The sequence below is a fragment of the Panthera onca genome, chromosome A1 (assembly GCF_046562875.1).
Source record: "Panthera onca isolate mPanOnc1 chromosome A1, mPanOnc1 haplotype 2, whole genome shotgun sequence".
In the NCBI taxonomy this organism is placed as follows: Eukaryota; Metazoa; Chordata; class Mammalia; order Carnivora; family Felidae; genus Panthera; species Panthera onca.
The window spans coordinates 224,756,999-224,767,239 of NC_138339.1; the positions used below are offsets into that span (position 1 = coordinate 224,756,999).

The window sequence follows — 10,241 nt, forward strand, 5'->3', positions numbered from 1 at the left end:
AGAGTTTTGCAAAGCTTCTTAGGCTGTCATTCCTAAATGTGATTATCTTTTAATGCTCACTAAATTAGACATCCTTTTATATGTTTTAAACTATGTTCTCTTCTTATATTTATTTTCAATCTCAAGTATATGAGACCATCCATATTTCTCAATTATTTATACTAATAAACAGAAACAAATGAAATAAAAAGCATTTTAGAATGCTTTTTTGTGCTTGTATTTAAATTTATCTGATATTTCAAAAATGTATTTCGATTGCTCTGTTCCAAAAGGGGCTAGAGAGGTGCTGGCTCTTTCCACCTGAATTTGAGTTACCTCCCTGCTGTAACACACTACACACTTGTAATTAATCTCTCCCTGATAATCTTTCCTAGGATTAGGAGTTCTCGCCTGTATTTTTAATTCTAAAAAATTCCCTTTCTAAGAATTAATTTCACTTAATTTGATACAATAAATATCTATTATCTCCTACTATGTGCCAGCCATTGTATTAGTTACTGAGGCACCACTCCTATCTCAAGGAACTCATGGTCCAGGAGGATTCTATTACAAATAGGAAAGTGAGAGACAGAGGTTCACACACACACACACACACACACACACACACACACACATAATTCTACAAATCTTATCAGTTAACTTTAAAACAAGACTTTACATGAATAGGTCATATTCATATATATTTTCAGTCAACCAATCCTATTCCCTCTGCCTAGAACACTATTATTTACTGCTCTATAAGTCTCACTCATCCTTTAAACCTCAATGTGGATAGCATCTCCTCCAAGTAATCTTCCATGGCCTCCATTTCCCACCCAGATTGGGTGGCTCATAATATTCTCTGTCTTACCACTTCTGACACTGAATTGTATTCATTTCTTTACTTGTCTATACCTCCAACTAGACAGTGAGTTCATTTATGACTGGGGCAAAACATTTATATCTGATTTCCATGCACTTCATCTCTGGGAATGCAATAAATATAGGTTGAATAAATAAATGAACAGATGGCTACATACAATAACTATAAGAGTGAACATTTATTGTCTAATTTATATATGCCATCCACTATACTAAGTGTTTTACACGTATCATTTTAATGAACCTAATTATTATTACTGATTTATGGATGAGAAAAACAGGAGCTGTGAAAAATTAAGAAACTTGCTTAGATTAAGAAACCATTCAATCATAGAGCTAGAATTTCAACATTAGCAGTCTGACTTTGGAGCCTGTTCTCTTAACCACATCATGAATTAATAATATAATTTTCAAATTGGTATTACATAATTTAGAATTAGACTATCTTTATGCAGCAGGTGGAATAAATTTCTACTGGGTCTAGTAATTTAGCAAAGTTCCATCATGGAAGTAAAAATGCCACAGTTTAAATTGCCCCACAAAAGTAACAAATGCCAAATATCCCACTAGAACTATTTAAGTATAAATTTGCCTAATGGCAGGAAAAGCCTTTCCAGGAATCCTTCTAATATGGGAACATCACAACTTAAATATTTTCAAGATATATATATAGATTGGGTATATCACTGACATAATTTAGCAATTATGCTTTATTTCTTAATAACTACAGTCTTAGTCCATTTTTAAAGAAAATTTTTATCTTTAGCTCAGTTTCATAAGCTTAATAATTCAATTTGACATGTATATAGTAATATGTTTATACTGAGTGATGAGGTTATTAAATGTATACTCAGACTATCGTGATTAAAGCCCTCTCACCTCTAACTCACGTCAAAGAAGTACAGGTATATTCAAATTCTGCTTAAATTCTACACTCATGAAAAGTGATTGTTTTGAGCCAAAACACTCAATAAGCTTACATTGAGAGCATCACCAAATAAGGTTAAGTATTTGATCCAGCTTTAAGAGCAGACTGAAAGTCTTTTGTACTTCAAAAGACTTGAGAAAATAAAGAAAAGGTTAGTTGGCTGTGCAAAAATAACAATTTCCTTCATTTCATGCTTTAATTCAGGAGGTATTGATTACAGAAAACTGAGTTCTGTTTCTAATCATGTCAATTTCATGTCACCCTCCTGCACAACAGTGTCTGACTCAGCCTTTGGTTAGTGTTCATAGTTTTATTTTTTTCTGAATGACTCCTTAGTGCCTCACCTCATTGGAACACAAAGGATCATAGTGTCCTTATTGCCCTTATTCTGTGGGACAGACCTTTCCCATCCAACTACAAACTTTCCAAGTATATTAGAACCTGCTTCTGGGGTGCCTGGGTGGCTCAGTCAGTTAAGCATCTGACTTTGGCTCAGGCCATGATCTCATGGTTTATGAGTTCGAGCCCCACATCTGGCTCCATGCTAACAGCTCAGAGCCTAGAGCCTGCTTCAGATTCCATGTCTCCCTCTCTCTCTGTTCCTCCCCCTCTCACACTCTCTCTGTCTCTTTCTCAAAAATAAATGAACATTTAAAAATTTTTTTTTTCATTAACAACTCAGGCAACAACAGATGTTGGCGAGGATGCAAAGAAAGAGGATCTCGTTTGCATTGTTGGTGGGAATGCAAGCTGGTGCAGACACTCTGGAAAACAGTATGGAGGTTCCTCAAAAAACTAAAAATAGAACTACCTTACGACCCAGTAATTGCACTACTAGGCATTTATCCATGGGATACAGGTGTGCTGTATCCCATGTTTATAGCAGCACTATCAACAATAGCCAATGTATATAATGGAGTATTACTCAGCAATCAAAAAGAATGAAATCTTGCCATTTGCAACTATGTGGATGGAACTGGAGGATATTATGCTAAGTGAAATCAGTCAGAGAAAGACAAAAATCATATGACTTCACTCATATGAGGACTTTAAGACACAAAACAGATGAACATAAGGGAAGGGAAATAAAAATAATATAAAAACAGGGAGGGGGACAAAACAGAAGAGACTCATAAATATGGAGAACAAACTAAGGGTTACTGGAGGGGTTGTGGGAGGGGGGATGGGCTAAATGGGTAAGGGGCACTAAAGAATCTACTCCTGAAATCATTGTTGCACTATATGCTAACTAATTTGGATGTAAATTTAAACAAATAAAAAATAAAATAAAAAAAAATTTTTAAATATTAGAACCTGCTTCTTGAGGTGCAGACCCAATCAGCAGCTTTGTAATCGAGTGAGAGCCGAGAGGAAACAAAACTGAGTTTAAAACTTTAGTTTTCATTTATTTGTTAATGTTATTATTAATGCACAATTCATCAAAACATTACAAATTTTCATAAATATATTTTAAAAATAAAAGTAAATTTTCTTGGAAATGTACTTCTTCATTACATAGGCAAAGGTATTTTTGTTTGTTTGTATGTTTCCCCATTAGTTAATGTAATCCATTGTGGAATATTAACTATTGCTAAAGTAGGGTAACAAAGTCAATTCTATTTCTATTTTCCATTTTTATAGACACAAGTATTAAGAAACTTCCGTCACATCAACAAACAAAAAATAATGGAAGGAGTTTGTTTCTTTAGCAAATGTCATTCAATTCTTTGCCACTACTTCACCAAAACCATACAGTGATTTAAAAATTAAAAAAATCACTTTCCATCATAAATAGTTGGAAACTCAATTAGGTCCTTCTCCAGTACTGTTGAAAACAAAGAACTGAAAGCCAACTGATTGCAAAAAGGTCTGCCACACAATCAGTAGTGTTCACATTCCCATTTCTGAGAGGAATTATCACATTAACTATACCCATTTTTTTTTTCATTTAGAGGCATCTAATTAACTCTACATCTACAGAAAGGTTTGGGGAATCAAGATATTATTAATCCCAATGTACTTTTGTGATTATAGCTATCTTACTATATGCCTTAAATACTTCATCAAAATGCCAAAGCTCATTCAATTACTACTGTATGATTTTATCACAGATTTCTCATCTCTAATCATAAACTAAATTGACCTATGATTTACCTTTCTTTTTCTGTTTTTGAGAATGCGGTATCTGGTATCTTATCTAGCCTAATAAAAAGTATCAAGCAATTTTTACCTCTTTTACTCAATTTTTGGACATCCTAAAATAAGGATACCACCAATAACATGGTACTGGTTATGTATCATTTGAAAGTTGGATAAAACTAGCCTGAAAAATCATCCAGCCTGGTGCTTTTATAGAGGGATGGTTTTGATTGCCACTTCAATTTATTTTATGGTCATTTTCTTTTCAACTTTTCTGCTTCTCTTCTATTTCTACTTCTATTTCTATTTGACTAAGAACCAACTTCAACATTTATATTTTTTCCAGAAATGTAACGATGTCATTTGGTTTTCTAACTAGTATATGATTGTTCATAATATTTACTTTTGATTTTCAAACCATTTTTACATATGTATATAATTATTTATGTTTTGTTTTCTATATTTGGTTTTCTTCCTTCTACATTTCCTTGATTCACTTTTCTATAGGTTTATCTAGCTTATGAATCTTTTCAAAGAAACAGATTTCAGCAATAAAAAGGAAATATCGTTCACAAGAAACAATTTAAAACCTAAAATACCTAAGAGCAATTATTTTAGAAATGTATTTGAATATTATGAAGGAAATTATAAATCCTTTACTGCTACATAAACTAGAATATATTCTTGTTTCCACACTGAAAGATTAATATTGTAAAAATATCAGTTCTTCTTAATTACTTTACTGCTTTAACTTATTCCAATAAAAATAACAAAATATTTTAAAGAATTTTAATGCCCAAAAAGGATTTTGAATTTCATCTGGAAGAATAATCAGACAGAAATAGCAAAGACACTTTTTTTTAAGGAAGTAGGGGTTCACACATAGCAGTCACTGAAATTTGTTATGAGACTATAACAATTTCTAAAGTGCAATGCTTGCCCGAGATTATTCAGGCAAATCTTGGGCAGATCAACCTATACTTAAAAGAATTTACAAAGATATTCATGAAATTGACAGAGACATTACTGTTTACTGAATGTCCGTGATTTCCTCTAAAATTCTCAATCACTTTGCATCTTGGTGGAACCATGTGACTAGTTCTAGAAAATGAACAGGAAGTAATAGGAGTCAAGTCACAAAAGGGTGGGTGCAAGTTCTCCACTTACTCTCATCCCCTGCTTTGTTTGCCATCAGGAGTATAAAAATTCAAATGGCAATACCCAAAATGGGAACAGCCTGAGTTAATCATGTGAAGGATGAAGGATGAAGCAGTAGTAGGCATCCAATTCTCAATGAAGGCTGTGTGAGCTAGAAATAATTTTAATCCTTAGTCATCTGAGTTGAGTACAGCCCCCTGAAACCTTGGAAATAGGGAAAGTGAAGTTGCTTTCCAAAGTTAGCCTAAAGAATTAACACTTATAGATCTGAGAAAAAAACCTCTGCATCAGAGACAGAAGACATTTTTACTCATGAAAATTCGGCTTTATGGTTGTGTCTGTTCCCCTTGCCCCCAAGTCCCATGACAATAACACAAAGTGGGTCAGGCAGATGCTATACACATAGGGGGTTAGTGTCACAGCTGAAGAACACTGCGCTTATTGTACAGTAATATTTTATATTGAGCAAATATTTTATAATGAGCAATAAGCAGACCTGCCTTATCTTTGCTCTGAAAGGAGACATTATGTTTATTTTACTGTAAAACTAGCACATCTGCACTCTGCTAGAGAAGGAGACATTATCTTTATCTTTCAAAGCTATTCTCCATACAGATATCCTTACAAACATAATGTGGAATGAAAGGGCAGCTAGAACATCTGCTCACAAGATGTAAAGATACAAGAGAGACCCATAGAGAACTGTTTCCCATCAGTCATAAAAGTAAGTAACTAGTTCAATAAGTCTATCATACCTAGTTTGCATAAGTCCAAAACAATCTACTGAGCTCTATCTCCAATATACTTACAACAAAAATTTTAAGTTTTCATCTCCATGAAGAAATACCTTGGAATTTAGTCACTCTTTCAGTTAATTTCTGGAATAATGGAAGAGAAGAGGAAATTAAATTCAAATTTAAGCTTTATCACTACCCAAATGCCATTCTTAATTATTTTATCAATTCCCATATCTAAAGATTCTCATATTCCATAGATATATCAAAATTTTGGCAAATTGCTATGTACAGTATTCCCTCTTTCCCTACGGTAAGATTTCTCTTTACTTGGTTTAACCTGGGGTAAGAGGGCTTTTTTCCATACTCTTAAAATTATAAGAAGCGAAAATGCAGGCAAACTCAAGCCAATGGCAAGTCAGTTACTGAATCCCTGGCAAAATCATTAAATGAGAGCAGCGGCTGTCAGACGGGGCTCAGCACACACCTAAGCATTTCATAAGAGCTTGGCAAGCCACTCAAAGTACTGCCTCTGGGTAGAACCAGAAGCTTGTTAGATGGGCTCAAATACAATGGAATAAATGGAGTAATGGTCTATTTAAAGAAAACCAAATGTATGTGTCATCTATGATAATGGAAAATCAGGATCAGAGAGTTACATGACACTTTGACTAATTTGTCAGTATTTCACTGTATTAAAGGTTTTAAGACTATCTAGAGAATAAAGTCGCAGCCACACAGTCCTTTGGTGTTATATAGTTCAGAGGAGCATCGTAATTTAGGCATATTGTTTCTAAAAAATAAACATTTTTACTTTGTTTAAGATATTTTACTTAAATTTTATTTTAGAGGCATTTAAAAAAAAGAGGTTAAACTTTTTGTTTTAGCTCCATAGAAAGAAAAGTTATCAGAGTTATGTGGAAAAGTAACTACAAATCATGGAACTTATCAAGATGAATGAGCCCTGAAATATCAATGTGCTGTTGCCTAGTATCTTTTAAAATTCCAACTCCAACTCCAAATGTGCAGAAAATCCCATGAGTAATGGGAGTAGCCTAAATGTGTCTTATAAATATGCAGCTATTTTGCATTTTCTTTCTGAAGCTTTAATGATACAATATGGTTTGCTCTAGAAGCCATTTACTAAAACATTTTGAAGCTTTATTGTTTCACATATAGGTATTAAAAGTTCTAGGCCAGTTACTTTCTTCTGTCCCTCTGTAGGAAATTTGAAGCAAAAATTCTTTTTAAATTCTTCAAGGCTGTTATTTTGAAAAACAATATAAAACAAGAGTTTTAAATGCCACTGGAAAAGTCTGGAAAAAGAAAGGAATTGCTTATTTACTGCTAACACTGGATAGGAAATGTAGAAAATTTAAGCTAATATAGGTCCAACCTAGAAATGTGAATTTAGGGGTCACCTACACAAATATGGGGTAGTAATTTTAAGGACAATATAATAATTTTTACAAAAAGTAAGAAGGAGTTGAAAAACAAAAACTGAGACTGACTCAGAAATATTCAGGAAACAGATTCTTTAAAAAGCTACCAAAGTAGTACTGCAATTAGAAGAAAGGGAAACAGTCCCATGGTGGTTCCTAAAAGTGTGTCCTACAAAGCAGAGTTTCACAAGATTCTACTAGATGTTATGCTGAAGGAGCTCTGTAGTTTAGAAGGTCTAGTTTCTCAGACCCTCAGTACGGTAGTGCATGTAATGAACTTCCAACAGGAAGATAAAGAATGCAGCATTTCCTAAACTGGTTTGAGGTTAGAACTTCCTAGAGAGTGGATCTAGCATAGCTGTGCCATGAAATTTTACAACAGAAAGTATCAGTTCCAAGTCCTAGACGGCAGAGGAAAGAATAGCAACAAGGAAAGTAGGAATAAGGAGAGAGAATACGAAGTAGAAAGAAATGCTGCCAGAAAAGATTTCCTATTGTAGTGGGCTGAATGGTGACTCCCATAAGATATGTTTACCCAGAACATGTGAATGTGACCTTATTTTTAAAAAGGGTCTTTGCAGATGTAACTCAGTTAAGAATCTCAAGATGAGATCATCCTAGATTAGAGTGAGCCCTAAATCCAATGACAAGTGCTCTGATAAGAAAAGAGAAGGGGAGAACATGTAGAGGAGAGGTGATAGGAAGACAGGGAAGGCAAAGATTGGAGCAATACATCTAGAAGACAAGAAACACCAAGGATTTCTGAAAGTCATCAAAAGCTAAGAATAATGCATGGAACAAATTATCCCTCAGAAACCTCAGAAGGAACCAACTCTGCAGACACTATGATTTTGGACCTTGGATCTTCGGACTGTGAGAGAATACGTTTATGATGTTTTAAGCCACCCAGTATATGGTACTTTCTTACCACAGCCTTAGGAAACTAAAATGCTTATATTAAGAGAAAGATCCAGAAACAGAAAAGAGGGATAGGGAGAGTGGAAGAGAGAAAGAGAGAGAGAGAGAGAGAGAGAGAATATGAGAGGCAGAGAGGGAGAGAGAGCAAAATTGATACAGATGAAAAGTAAGAAGATGGAAATTAACTGGCAGGGAGTGAAGAAATCAGCAAAGAAGAAACAAGGAGGAATGACAGCTGACCTCTCCCCTTCCCTTCTCATGCCCTTCAGTATTGTCTAAAAATGGGTAATACTTGCTTGGCTAACAAATTTTCTTAATATATCTAAATCTCCTGCTCTTTTTTAATTCTCTGAAGCACACACTATTTACCCCACATGTTAATTCAGTATTAAGACAATAAGAGAAGAAAATAAGTTCTCCTATACTTCTTTGTATACCTCTTATCTGCATTAGTCCTTCAGAAAGCAAAAGAAAATCTCTATCATATGGTTATCACCTGAGTAACACACAAAACTGAGAGTAGCTATTCAGATTCTGCTTCTCTAAAAACACTCTATTATTAAAATAAACAAATATAATTATGATGAGCTTAAAAATTACTTTCAAAGCACACGGAAGAAAAACTTTCATGTACCTAACTGCTTAATTTTTCCTACCATGACCAGTTTACATAATTTATACGTTAGATAAAACTGGATTTTTAATTATAAAAAGTGACATCCTCATTATAGCACTTGGAAAATATATTAAAGTATAAAGAATATTAAAATCACTCTTCTTCTCAAAACGTTTGTATTTTTTTTTAAGTAGGCTCCACCCCCAACAGGGAGCCCAAGGCGGGCTTGAACTCACAACCCTGAGATCATACCTAACCTGAGATCAAGAGTCAGATACTAAACCAACTGAGCCACCCACATACCCCAAAACTTGTGTATTTTTAAAAAGAGTCTAAATATAAATATTTCTGGGGCTTTCAAATTCCACATGATTCCCAAAACAGTTTGGATTTAATGTCTCCACTCCTTTTATTCTTTACAAAGAACAAATGGAATAGACCAATGCCTCTAGGTGATTGTCAAACATTTTGCATGTGTTCACAGAGCTGGCAACAGAAAGACACAACTTTTAAAAAAATATGTTTATAGGGGAGCCTGGGTGGCTTAGCTAGTTAAGCGTCCAACTCTTGATTTGGGCTCAGGTCATGATCTCACCATTCATGAGATCAAGCCCCACATCAGGCTCTGCATTGGCAGCGTGGAGCCTGCTTGAGATTCTCTCTCCGTTTCTCTACCCCTCCCCCACTCATTCTCTCTCTCTCAAAATAAATACACATTTACAAAGTTTATAAGTATTTATACATTATAAAAGTTGAACATGCTCACTGCAAAACAAACAAAACAAAAATTATAAGAAACACTGAAGTAGAATGAGAGAATAGAAATCATCCACTATTTTATTGATGGTCACTATTGGCATCTACTCACATTATTGGAATTATAATTTATATATATAAAATTATAAATTATAAATTTATAAAATATATAATTTTTTTAACCTAACAAGACACCATTAACATTTCCCATGAATTAAGAATTTTTAAAAAATAGTAAGTAGCTGCATAATTGTCCATTTCATGGATAATACATATTGCCCTCAAGCATATCTATAATGTTAAACATTTAAGCTCTCTCAGGTGGAACTAAATGCAATTATACTCAATGTGTGTGAACTGTTTTAAGGTTACTAATTTGTACTGTCAAAATGATTTCCAAAAAAGATGGTATCAATATAAATTCCCATAGGACTCTTTGAAAGCTTGTCTCACTGCAACCTTGCCAACACATCTTTTTGCAATGTTTGAAAATTAAATTCCACCATGAATTTAGTTTACATGTGTGTATTAGTAATGTTGACTTCTAAAAATAATTATCGTCAATTTGCATTTCTTCTTTAGTGTCTCTTTACATACAAAATATAATTTTTTAATTATAGAAGAAATCAAGGTAAAGTTATGTTTACCACACTATGCATATCTTCTGCCTTATTTTCTTTTCATACAAC

At 33.8% G+C, this 10,241-nt stretch overlaps 1 long non-coding RNA gene across 1 annotated transcript in view; it reads right to left on the reverse strand.

Annotated features, from left to right (window-relative positions):
* LOC132682161 (uncharacterized) overlaps positions 1-5,957 on the reverse strand; it is a 238,183-nt gene extending 232,226 nt beyond the window's left edge. The window contains exon 1 of the long non-coding RNA XR_009611507.3: positions 5,896-5,957. This is a non-coding gene — a long non-coding RNA (uncharacterized LOC132682161). The remainder of the gene's footprint in view (positions 1-5,895) is intronic.
* Between the last annotated feature and the right edge of the window lie 4,284 nt (positions 5,958-10,241).